Raw genomic sequence first — 13,870 nt, forward strand, 5'->3', positions numbered from 1 at the left:
TCTTCATCTTCATCAAAGCTCACTACATTGCTGTTGTAATATATTAGTGAGATTAAGCTTAGACGTTAAGAGAAATATCACAGTTTGTGATTATAGCTTTTAAGAAGCAATTGTAATACTCTTAGAATTGATTACATTAAGTTGTAAGGAACTAGAGTGATCGTGTGGATCAGAATACTCTAGGAAGTCTTAGAGGGTATCTAAGCAGGTTGTAACTAGAGTGATCGTGTGGATCAGAATACTCTAGAAAGTCTTAGAGGGTATCTAAGCAGTTGTTCCTGGAGTGATCAGTGTGTGATCAGAAGACTCTGGAAGACTTAGTTGCTGACTAAGTGGAGAACCATTGTAATCCGTGCGATTAGTGGATTAAATCCTCAGTTGAGGTAAATCATCTCTGCGGGGGTGGACTGGAGTAGTTTAGTTAACAACGAACCAGGATAAAAATAACTGTGCAATTTATTTTTTATCTGTCAAGTTTTTAAAGCTACACTTATTCAAACCCCCCCCTTCTAAGTGTTTTTCTATCCTTCAATTGGAATCAGAGCGCCGGTTCTAAGGTGCAAGCACTTAACCGTGTTTAGAAAAGATTCAGGAAGAGAAAAACGCTTCAGTAAAAGATGGCTGATGAAACTGCAAAGTCTACATCTACATCTGGCTCTGCTGAGCAACACAACGGTAACAATGGTTATACTAGACCGCCGGTATTTGATGGTGAAAACTTTGAATACTGGAAAGATAAACTGGAAAGTTACTTTCTTGGTCTAGATGGTGATCTATGGGATCTTCTGATGGATGGTTACAAACATCCAGTAAATGCCAGTGGCGTAAAGCTGACAAGGCAAGAAATGAGTGATGATCAGAAGAAGCTTTTCAGGAATCATCATAAATGCAGAACTGTTTTGCTGAATGCTATCTCTCATGCTGAGTATGAGAAGATATCTAACAGGGAAACGGCCTATGACATATATGAGTCCTTGAAAATGACTCATGAAGGAAATGCTCAAGTCAAGGAGACTAAAGCTCTCGCTTTAATCCAGAAGTATGAAGCCTTCAAGATGGAGGATGATGAAGACATTGAAAAGATGTTTTCAAGATTTCAAACTCTTACTGCTGGATTGAGAGTTCTTGACAAGGGATACACCAAGGCTGATCACGTAAAGAAGATCATCAGAAGCTTACCCAGAAGATGGGGTCCTATGGTAACTGCATTTAAGATTGCGAAGAATCTAAATGAAGTCTCTTTGGAAGAGCTGATCAGTGCCCTGAGGAGTCATGAAATTGAACTGGATGCAAACGAGCCTCAAAAGAAAGGTAAGTCTATTGCATTAAAATCCAATATCATGAAATGCACTAACGCTTTTCAGGCTAGAGAAGAAGACCCTGAAGAATCAGAATCTGAAGAAGAAGATGAACTGTCCTTGATCTCCAGAAGGCTAAATCAACTCTGGAAGAACAAGCAAAGGAAGTTCAGAGGCGTCAGAAGTTCAAAGAAATTTGAACGTGGAGAATCTTCTGATGACAGAAGATTTGACAAGAAGAAGGTCATGTGCTATGAATGCAATGAGCCTGGACACTTCAAGAATGAATGTCCAAAACTTCAGAAGGAAAATCCCAAGAAGAAGTTTCATAAGAAGAAAGGTCTTATGGCAACCTGGGATGAGTCAGAAGATGATTCAGACTCTGAAGATGAGCAGGCTAACTGTGCGCTGATGGCGACAGAAGATGACGGATCAGAATCTACATCAGAATCAGATTCTGAAGAGATATCCTTGGCTGCAAAAAGGACAAAGCACAACATGTCGTGGTACCTGGACTCTGGATGCTCACGACACATGACAGGAAGAAGGTCTATGTTCCAAGACTTGGTGCTTAAGTCTGGAGGAGAAGTCAAGTTTGGAGGAGATCAGAAGGGCAAGATAATTGGCTCTGGAACTATAAAGTCTGGTAACTCTCCTTCCATTTCTAATGTACTTCTTGTAGAAGGATTAACACATAACCTCTTATCTATCAGTCAATTGAGTGACAATGGTTATGATATAATCTTTAATCAAAAGTCTTGCAAGGCTGTAAATCAGAAGGATGGCTCAATCCTATTTACAGGCAAGAGGAAGAACAACATTTATAAGACAGATCTGCAAGATCTTATGAGTCAGAAGGTGACCTGTCTTATGTCTGTTTCTGAAGAGCAGTGGGTCTGGCACAGAAGATTAGGTCATGCTAGTTTGAGAAAGATTTCTCAGATTAACAAACTGGATCTTGTCAGAGGACTCCCTAATCTGAAATTCAAATCAGATGCTCTTTGTGAAGCATGTCAGAAGGGCAAGTTCTCCAAACCTGCATTCAAGTCCAAGAATGTTGTTTCTACCTCAAGGCCATTAGAACTCTTGCACATTGATCTGTTTGGCCCAGTCAAAACAGCATCTGTCAGAGGGAAGAAATATGGATTAGTCATCGTAGATGATTATAGCCGCTGGACGTGGGTAAAATTCTTGAAACACAAGGATGAGTCTCATTCAGTGTTCTTTGATTTCTGCATTCAGATTCAATCTGAAAAAGAGTGTAAAATCATAAAGGTCAGAAGTGATCATGGTGGTGAATTTGAGAACAGATTCTTTGAAGAGTTCTTCAAAGAAAATGGTATTGCCCATGATTTCTCTTGTCCTAGAACTCCACAGCAAAATGGAGTTGTAGAACGAAAGAATAGGACTCTGCAAGAAATGGCCAGAACCATGATCAATGAAACCAATATGGCTAAGCATTTCTGGGCAGAAGCAATAAACACTGCATGCTATATTCAGAATAGAATCTCTATCAGACCTATTCTAAATAAGACTCCTTATGAATTGTGGAAGAATAAAAAGCCCAACATTTCATATTTCCATCCTTTTGGATGTGTATGCTTTATTCTGAACACTAAAGATCATCTTGGTAAGTTTGATTCCAAAGCACAAAAATGTTTCCTTCTTGGATATTCTGAACGCTCAAAAGGCTTGTTGCACCCCAAAATTTGCCCTCATATATTTGCAAATGTCATCTTATTTCGAGTAAGTGACATAGCACAGTTGGTAAGGAAGTAAGGTTTGCAAGTACAGGGTCCCGGGTTCGAATCCCATTTATAACATTTTTCTCTTTTATTTTCACTTATTATTAAAAATCACAAAAAATAAGTTTTTTTTTTTACATATTTAAATATTATTTTCGAATTTATTAATTATGTATTTTTAAATTTTTTTTTTTTACTTTTTTTCATTTTTATGTACTTTTTAGTCAAAAAATCCAAAAAATAAAAATAGTAGTTTTTAATTAAAGATTAATTATCATTGAATATTGATTTGATTTTGTTTCTATTCTTAGGAGAAATCAAAACAAATATTTTGGTGTTAATTTTATCTTTATTATTATTGATTTAATTTCAATTATTTCTCTTTTTGTTAACCTAAGTTTTTAGGTATAAATAGATAGGCCATTTTTCATAACCGGGCAGCCTCACGAACAACAACATCCATAACCCTATTTTTTCTACCACCGGCACTGTACATACACCATATCAATTCTTAACCCTACTTTCTCATAACTCTCACTACATATTGAGACGACAATACACATTTTCGGTCAGAGTTTCTCCTTTTCACGTATCAATTTCTAACCCTTCCACAAACCAAGTAAAACCAACCATACACAAACTTTTCTGCAAAATTTCTATTAGTAACAGTCCTTCAAACATAAACCAAATCCTTCACACTAAACACCATCAATTTTCTAACACAAACCGATTTGTCACTAACATAACATTCTTCATCAATCTAATCATAAAAAACAAATATTTGCACTAACAACATTTGCAGATTCAGGTACAAAAAGGGATCAGATTCAAGGATCGGACAGAAGAAAAAGAAAGATCTCGAAACTGACTCAAAGCAGAGCCAAACCGCACGTCCCGTTTCCGACAACTCCCTCCGCTCGCGGAAGATCCGACGTACTCTTCCAGATGTTCATGTTTGCGTTCACGCATGTTGCCGTAATCGTCATTGGTGAGCTTTTTTTTTTTGCGTTTGTTGCATTTTCCTTTTCCTTTGTGTGTTTCTCTCTCTGTGTTGTTTTGTGTTTACATATCTCTCTATTTTATACTGCTATGCTCTTAAGCTATTCATGCATGTACTGATGTGAGAAAGAAAATTATGTGTACATTACTTTATAATAAATCATGTAAAGTAGATATGTGCATTATTTTACAATGTGTGGTTGAGAAGATATGTGCATTATTTTATTGTAGATATAAAATAGATGTGTCTGTGGTTAATATCATCATTTGTAGTATAAAAAGGTACTGTATGTGCTCTATGTATCCCATTAGGATTAGTTTTTCTAATTTATATTATTTTCTTACTCTTTTGTTAAATTAACTCTTGAGAAAATACTTCTTTTACAAAAAAATGATGTGTTATATTAAAATGTATTGTCCCTTTAATTCAATGTTTTATGAGTCTAAAGTATTATTCACTAAGTAAAAAATCATAAAAATAAAAATATTATAATGATTTAATTGTTATTAGGTATCTGTATTTTTTTTATTAAACTAAAAAATAGCTACGGCTAAGATGTACATAAATCTCCTTACTAGACAATAAAAAAAAATATTAAAAAAAAACAAACATATGTTTAGAGTTAGAATTAGATTCTATTAAAAAAACTCCAAAAAGATTTTATTTTAATCTCCCTTCAGAATTTAATATATTCTTAAATACCTGTTGTTATTTTCTTGATTAATTGTTAATATTCTTTATCATTTCTTGTTTTTATATCCGTACTAACGTTTTGTCTTATGTGCGTGGTATCTTGAGTACTTCAACTATCTATTGTGGATATTCACCGTTTTTTACTTTCAATTGGTTTTGTTGTAATAATCCGTAGTATTTATTTTCTCCGCACATCCCCGTTTTAAATTATGTACTCCCCTCCCCGAAGCTCTGTAATAGTTAGGACCCTTTACTTTTCTGCTCTTTATTTTCCCGCAATATTTATCTGCGTGTGATAGTAAATTAGGGTGTGAAAAGACATAAATCTCAACCGTAGATCATTAACCAAGATTAAATAATTGAATTCGACACACTTGCACTCACTCACCCCTAGGGTACGCCCCTCTTTGGTTGCCTTCGATTAAAAGGTCGTGTCCCTCGAATGTAGAGGTACCCATTAGCAAAAGTCCCTCGATTAAAAATTATCGCAAAGATCATAAGTCCCTCGATGACCCACGATGTTGCCTACGATGATATGATCTAGTCCCTCGAATGGTTGCCTACGAAACGATGATTGTCCCTTCGAATATTGCTAAAGGTACCTCTACCCGTTGCCGTCAAACGACCTCGATGACCATTCGATGACCCGTACGTCCAATATAAACAAGGATTTCCTACTTCTACATAGTATGGATAATCCTAGGAACCGTAAAAAATATAGAAAAAGATCAATTAGTTAGGGTAGTGTTCTTAATCTGCCTAGCTCAACAAAAATATCTTTTCAACACTCTTTCGAAAAACTAAGGCTACGCATTTACGCTAAAGTCCTTACGCCCCTTTTTCAACTCAAAACAAACAAACATTGAGCTAAGCAAATTAAGAGCCCGTAGATAACTACGGATGAAAAGGGTGCTTACACCTTCCCTTTTCATAACTTACCCCCCGAGCCCGTTTTCTTTTTAAAAGGTCTTTTTCTGTACTTTTTACCTTTCCTAAAATTGGACAAAATAAAAGTCGGTGGCGACTCATGCTCACTGCAACATTGTTGCTTATAAAAATAAAAGTCAGTTCACCGAGTTACAAGGCTACAGAGTATACAATACTGAAACATTGATTGTGGAAGAATCAATCAATATCAGGTTTGATGATAAGCTTGGTTCTGAAAAACCAAAGCAGTTTGATAATTTTGCAGATTGTGATATTGATATATCAGAAGTTGTTGAGCCAAGAAGCAACGCATCAGAAGCAGAGCTTCTCAGAAGCAAAGAATCTGAAGATCAAGTATCAGCTTCTCTGGAGAATCTAAGCATTTCTGAAGAACCATCTGTCAGAAGATCATCCAGACTCATCTCTGGTCATTCAGAAGATGTCATTCATGGAAAGAAGGATGATCCAATCAGAACAAGAGCATTCCTTAAGAACAATGCAGACTGTCAATTAGGTCTTGTATCTTTGATCGAGCCAACTTCTGTTGATCATGCTCTAGAAGATCCAGACTGGATAATTGCTATGCAAGAAGAACTGAATCAGTTTACAAGGAATGATGTTTGGGATCTTGTTCCTAGACCAGATGGATTCAATATCATCGGTACAAAATGGGTCTTCAGAAACAAGCTCAGTGAGAAAGGTGAAGTGGTAAGGAACAAAGCCAGACTGGTGGCTCAGGGTTATAGTCAGCAAGAAGGGATTGACTATACAGAAACCTTTGCACCAGTGGCCAGGTTAGAATCTATTCGTCTATTAATTTCATTTGCCACTCAACATAACATCACTCTCTATCAGATGGATGTTAAGAGTGCCTTCTTAAATGGTTATATAGATGAAGAAGTTTATGTCCATCAACCTCCTGGTTTTGAAGACTCTATGTCTCCTAATCATGTTTTTAAACTAAAGAAATCGTTGTATGGATTGAAACAAGCTCCCAGAGCTTGGTATGAACGCTTAAGTTCTTTCCTTCTGGATAATGGTTTCACTAGAGGAAAAGTGGACACTACTCTCTTTTGTAAAACCTTTAAAAGGGATATTTTAATTTGTCAAATATATGTAGATGATATTATTTTTGGAACATCTAATGCTACACTTGGAAAGGAGTTTGCTGAGTCTATGCAGGCTGAGTTTGAAATGAGCATGATGGGAGAACTCAAGTATTTCCTTGGAATACAAATAAATCAAACATCAGAAGGAACGTATGTTCACCAAACCAAGTATGTAAAGGAACTTCTGAAGAAGTTTAATCTTCTAGACTGCAAAGAAGCCAAAACTCCTATGCATCCAACATGCATCCTAGGTAAGGATGAGGTAAGTAAGAAGGTAGATCAGAAGTTATACAGAGGTATGATTGGATCTCTTCTATATTTGACTGCTTCTAGACCTGACATTCTGTTCAGTGTTTGTTTGTGTGCTAGATTCCAATCAGATCCTAGAGAATCTCATTTAACTGCTGTTAAGAGAATTCTAAGGTATCTGAAAGGTACTACTAATGTTGGCTTAGTTTACAGAAAATCTAAAGAATACAACTTAGTAGGATTCTGCGATGCTGACTATGCTGGAGACAGAATTGAAAGAAAGAGTACTTCAGGAAGTTGCCAATTTCTTGGAAGTCATTTGATCTCCTGGTATAGCAAGAAGCAAGCAACTATTGCTCTATCAACAACAGAAGCAGAATATGTCGCTGCTGCTGGTTGCAGTACACAGATGCTCTGGATGAAGAGTCAGTTAGAAGATTATCAGATATATGAGAGTAACATTCCTATACTCTGTGATAATACTTCTGCTATATGTTTATCTAAGAATCCTATTCTTCATTCAAAGGCTAAACATATTGAGATTAAACATCATTTCATAAGGGACTATGTTCAGAAGGGTGTTATATCTTTAAACTTTGTGGATACAGACCATCAATGGGCTGATATCTTTACAAAACCCCTGGCTGAAGATAGGTTTAAGTTCATTCTGAAGAACATCAGTATGGATTTATGCCCAGAATGAGAAGATGAGAAGTTCTTACGTATGAGTATCTTCTGAAATGAATGTGATTTTTTTTAATCAGAAGTTCTGATTGAAATCTTTTAGAAATTATGATTCGGTTATTACTAACGTTTCATTGTCTAAGTTGATTCAGAACCTCTTTTAAAGCAAAACAGCTATAACGTTTTATCTCGGGATGGTAAACCTGTCGTTACTGTTCATGGATAAGCGCGCGTGCAGTTGAAGGGACGCCGACCATAGGTAACTGTGCTAGTCACCTCATTTGTCTTTATTATCTCTCCTCATGTCACGTAACATTAAATGCTATCCATCATTTGTTTCATTTTATTTTCTTTTAAATACTCTTCAAACGCTTCTCCTTCCCTCTTATATTTTCTCTATTACACTCTGTCTTTGTTTTCCTTCTCTATCTTTTTGCATTCATATCAAACCCTAGCTGTTCATTATCTGCAAATCCATCATGAACTCTTCATCAAGCCCAGGAAACCATGAAAATGATCAAAACAAAAAGAGAAAAGCTGTTGAAACATTTTCTTCCAAACCCAAAAAGATAAAGATCACCTATGACCCTTTCAAGGTGAATCCATTCGAAGCAAAGTTATCTGGAAACTATTCTAGACGTGTGTTTCAACCCCCTGGTGAAAGCCCTCCATCATCTCCATCTTCTTCCTCATCTTTTTACCTTCAAGACTCAACTTCCTCCTCATCTAACCTTTCCTCTCCCTCAACCCATTCCAAAGAAATCTCTTCATTTTCACCTGCTGAGAATGTTGTCTCTGATAAAGATTGTGGAAGATCTGCATCAGAATCAAGTCTCCCTGACCCCTCGCCTGGAAGCCCAAGAAGCAGTCAATGATGCGTTTCACTCCTTCATGGCAAGGAAAACTGCAACTAATGACAGGGTTCAAGACATGCTGGCACAGATTTTGTCTTAGCTAGGGTCTTAGTCTTTGGTCTTAGTAGTTTTCTTTCCTTGTTGCATCTGCTTGTTAAACATAAGAACCTTTTGTAATATCTTTTGATTATCAATGAAAAGTTTCTTTGTTTTTACATTCCAGTGATTTTATTTGTCGTTTTATTCATCTGATTCTTTTGAAATATTCTTTTTGATGTTATGACAAAAAGGGGGAGAAGATAAATGATAAATGATTTGATAAATCTATCAGTTGCTGGGTAAAGCTCCCACACATTTACTAACAAGAACTGCAAGTTCTATATGGTTTAAGTGTTTTGCAGGTATAAAGAAGTGAAGAGAATCTTCAAAGCAAACACAAGAAGCAAAACCATAAGAAGTGTTATTCTGTAAAAAGAATAAGCTCAAGGAAACTGAAGCAAGCTAAGTGCTGTCAAGCTTCAGAAATCAGAAGCAAGAAAGAAGAATGAATCAGAAGCACTGATAATAGAATTTGATCCATATTTGTCTATCTACTCTGACAAAATTCTATTTGCTCTGATACATTATTTTAGCCTATATGGCTCTGATACATATCATGTGTTCTAATATACATTTTATGTTCTGACTCGTTCATGCTGACTTTTGTCGTTTAGTTTTTGTTCTGTAACATTTCAGGATGTAGAGATGCTCTGATGATGCTCTGGTACATTCAACAATGTTCTGATACAAATCTAGCATGAAGTGATGTTGGTAGAAATTCAAAGCTCTGAAGCTATCCGAGGGAAGCAGAAATCAGAAGCTGTGAATGTTCTAAAGATCCAGAAAACTCAAGTTCTGAAGCTGTCCTAAATGGAAGCAGAAATCAGAAGCTGTGAATGTTCTGAAGATCAAAGAAATTCAAGTTCTGAAGCTGTCCTAGATGGAAGCAGGAATCAGAAGCTGTGAGTGTTCTAGGGATCTAAAGAAATTCTAGTTCTGAAGCTGTCCAATGGAAGCAGAAGTCAGAAGCTATGAATTCTCTAAAGACAGAAGCTTATGTGATCGTCTCTACCGAAATAATCAGGGAAGTCTTTTATTAAAGTTCTTCGAGTATTTATTTCAGGGGGAGATTATTTATCTCAGGGGGAGATTGTTAATCTCAGGGGGAGACATATTCATATGCTTATGCTATAGCTGTGTAATTTGTCTTTTGCCGTCTGCTCTTTCTGATCGCAAATTCATATCATTTATATATGTTTTTGTCATCATCAAAAAGGGGGAGATTGTTAGAACAAGATTTGTTCTGATCAATTATCTTAGTTTTGATGATAACAATAATATGAATTTTGCTTAAGATAATATGGTACTCTAATCCAATGCAATTTCCTTTTCAGGAAATATATAAAGAGTATGCATAATTCAGCGCTCAGAAGCTTTGTCTCAAGGGTTCAGCATGCAACATCAGAACATGGTCTGGCAAGACATCAGAAGATGGTCGAAGCAGAATCAGAACATGGGTCTATGGAAGCATCAGAAGAACATGAGATCAGAAGCACTGAAGTTCTGATGGTATCACGCTCAGAAGCACTTCAAGGTCAGAAGATCAGAAGATGCTTTGCACCAAGCTGTTTGACTCTGATGATATTCAAACGTTGTATTCACAAACATCAGATCAGAAGGAAGTACAAGTGGCAAGCTACGCTGACTGACAAAAGGAACGTTAAAAGCTATTAAAGGCAACGTCAGTAGACACAGCGTGAACAAGGCTCGAGGTAGTTGACAAAAGCGTATAACATTAAATGCGATGCTGTACGGAACACGCAAAGCATTAAATGCACTCAACGGTCATCTTCTCCAACGCCTATAAATATGAAGTTCTGATGAGAAGCAAGGTTAACTATTCTGAACAAAACAACTCATATTAACTTGCTGAAACTCTGTTCTATTCAAAGCTCAGAATCTTCATCTTCATCAAAGCTCACTACATTGCTGTTGTAATATATTAGTGAGATTAAGCTTAAACGTTAAGAGAAATATCACAGTTTGTGATTATAGCTTTTAAGAAGCAATTGTAATACTCTTAGAATTGATTACATTAAGTTGTAAGGAACTAGAGTGATCGTGTGGATCAGAATACTCTAGGAAGTCTTAGAGGGTATCTAAGCAGGTTGTAACTAGAGTGATCGTGTGGATCAGAATACTCTAGAAAGTCTTAGAGGGTATCTAAGCAGTTGTTCCTGGAGTGATCAGTGTGTGATCAGAAGACTCTGGAAGACTTAGTTGCTGACTAAGTGGAGAACCATTGTAATCCGTGCGATTAGTGGATTAAATCCTCAGTTGAGGTAAATCATCTCTGCGGGGGTGGACTGGAGTAGTTTAGTTAACAACGAACCAGGATAAAAATAACTGTGCAATTTATTTTTTATCTGTCAAGTTTTTAAAGCTACACTTATTCAAACCCCCCCTTTCTAAGTGTTTTTCTATCCTTCATCATATGCTTTGAACAACCACTATCTAGATACCATAGGTTTTAGGTGGTCTTCAAGCATGCCTACAAAACAAATTAAGTTTTGTTAGGTACCCAAATGGCTTTGGGTCCATCATAGTTAGTTCCTTTCTTCACCCATACATAATGTCCACTAGGAACACTAAAGTTCCTTACATAACAAGCATTGGGTGTGTGACCAATAATACCACAATAAAAACAAGTAGGTTCAAAGTTACTTCTATATCTAGGAGGATAAGATTTCTTTTTAACAAAGTTCTTCCTTTTAGGATAATGTTGCATTACTTTAGGCTTCATCACTTTCTCTTGAATTGGTTGGTTACTAGACTTGACAAAGATAGTCTTGTTGGATCTTGGTTTATCAAATTTAGAGAAACCAAGTCCGCTCTTATCATTGGAGTATCTTTGTGTGCTAAGAACATTTTCCAATCCAATTTGCCCTTTTTCATATCTTTCTAAAACACGTTTTAATTGGACAATTTGGAAGGAAAGTGATTCACAATTCTTGCATGCAACATTATCTTCTTGAACACTAATCATTTTTTCTTTGTCATCTTTATGTTCTACTTCAATTATCTTAACCTTCTCTTCTAAAGATGATATTATTTTCTTTTGAGATGAGATAGTTTTATAGAGAATTTTGCATTCTTTTAATAATTCATCTATTGCACCTTGTGCACCATTATCAAAAAGAGAATCATCATAACTAACCTCGCCTTCTTCATCGTCGGAGTGGTGTGATGCCATTAGTGCTAGGTTTGCACTTTCGTCACTATCGGATTCCGATGAGGAACTTACTTCATTATCTTCCCATGCTATGTAGGCCTTTTTATTTTTGAACTCCTTGTTGCCTTTGAATCCATTCTTCTTCGAAAGCTTTGGACATTTCGGCTTTATGTGTCCTTGTTTCCCACATTCATAGCATGTAACTTCTTGTGATGAAGTGGATGCTTCTTTGTCCTTATGCTTTGAGAATTTCTTTCTTTTGACATAGTTAGTATTATCAATATTATTTTTATTACCAAAAAATTTGCCTAACCTTTTTACAAGAAGCAAGAAATTTTCATCTTCATCCGATGCATCTTTCATTTTGCTTTCTTTTGAATCTACCTTTAATGCAATGCCTTTGGATTTCTTCTCTAAGTTCTCATGCTTTTCCAATCTTCCAAGTTCCGTCTCATATTCTTGAAGTTTTCCAAATAGTGTTGCGGAAGTAAATTTTGATAAATTTTTCTTTTCGGATATCGCCGTCACTTTTGGTTGCCACTCCCTTGTCAAAGATCTGAGTACTTTAAGATTAAGTTCTTCGGTAGTAAGAGTCTTACCAAGTGCCTTCAAGTGATTTGTCAAATGTACGAATCGTTTTTGCAAATCGAGAATAGTTTCTCCGGGCTTCATTCTAAACAGTTCGTACTCTGGGCTTAAAGTATTCAATCTTGATCTTTTAACTTCAGTGGTACCTTCATGAGTTTCTACAAGAGTATCCCATATTTCCTTTGCTGTTGTACATGTCGATACTCGGAAAAATTCATCCATACTAAGAGCACCTTGAAGGAGATTGACCGCCTTTTTGTCAGCAAGAACCCTCTTTCTATCGTTATCATCCCATGACGCTTTAGGTTTATCCGATCCAACACCGTTAACGACAGTTACAGGAACATGAGGACCTTGTAGGACAGCCTCCCATACTTCTTCTCCTTGTGCTTCTAGATGAGCCTTCATTCGGATTTTCCAAAAGTCAAAGTATTCACCACAAAACAATGGAGGCTTCTTGTTAGAACCACCATCTCTGAAAACCGGATTTTGATTTGCGGAAGCCATTCTGGATCTTTAGGAACAAGTTACCTATAACTTGCTCTGATGCCAAATGTAAGTATCAGATATGCCTAAGAGGGGGGTGAATTAGGTTTTCAAAAATTAATCGGTTTTATGAGAAAGTCTTTTCTGATTTTTGGTTAAGTGTTTGAAGGCTTTTGATGGTTTTTATCTTTTTCTTGGTAATGGTGATGAAAGCGGTAAAAGTGAAAAGATAAAGAACACAACGATATATATTGGTTCCCCTCACAATCCGAGAGTACTCCAGTCCCCTTTCAAACACGAAAGAGATTTCACTATAGTTAGAATTATTGTACAAGCCTATGCCTACTATCTAACCTATAGGGTGATCAAAGGTTCTTAACACCTTTAAAATCAATCAACACTAATGTGGATGAAGAACAATCCTCTTCAAACACACCACTTACTTCCAACAATCCTGGATAGTAAGGAAATAATTTTCTTTGAATTTTTACAAGAGATTTAGATGAAGTTTGTATAGCACTATCAATCTTGGATTGATCTTCTTCTTCAAATAAACAATTCTCAAAATGGATATAAGTGTTCACAATGTATGCATGAAACTTTGATTGAATTTCTTCAATGAAAATGTGTATAGAAAGTTTCACTTGAAAGTAAGAATTTGATGAACACTTGGAAATATTGAAAGATGAAGATTTATGAAAGTTATGAATTGTTAATGAAGAAGGTGATTAATGATTATGAAAGATGTAGTATTTATAATGTGCTAAACATCTCTTTGAATGGTTATTTTTCCATGAAGCAATGCAATGATTAAGTGGTATGAAAACAAATTCGTTTGAATGAAATCATGCAATGGAAAAACACACTGGTTCAGTAGGAACCGGTTCCTGCCTGGGACAATCCGGTTCCTGCTGAACGTTACAGCAGAAAAATTCAAATTTTGAACTGAGGAACCGGTTCCTGCCT

Source organism: Vicia villosa, linkage group LG1 (assembly GCF_029867415.1).
Source record: "Vicia villosa cultivar HV-30 ecotype Madison, WI linkage group LG1, Vvil1.0, whole genome shotgun sequence".
Classification (NCBI taxonomy): Eukaryota; Viridiplantae; Streptophyta; class Magnoliopsida; order Fabales; family Fabaceae; genus Vicia; species Vicia villosa.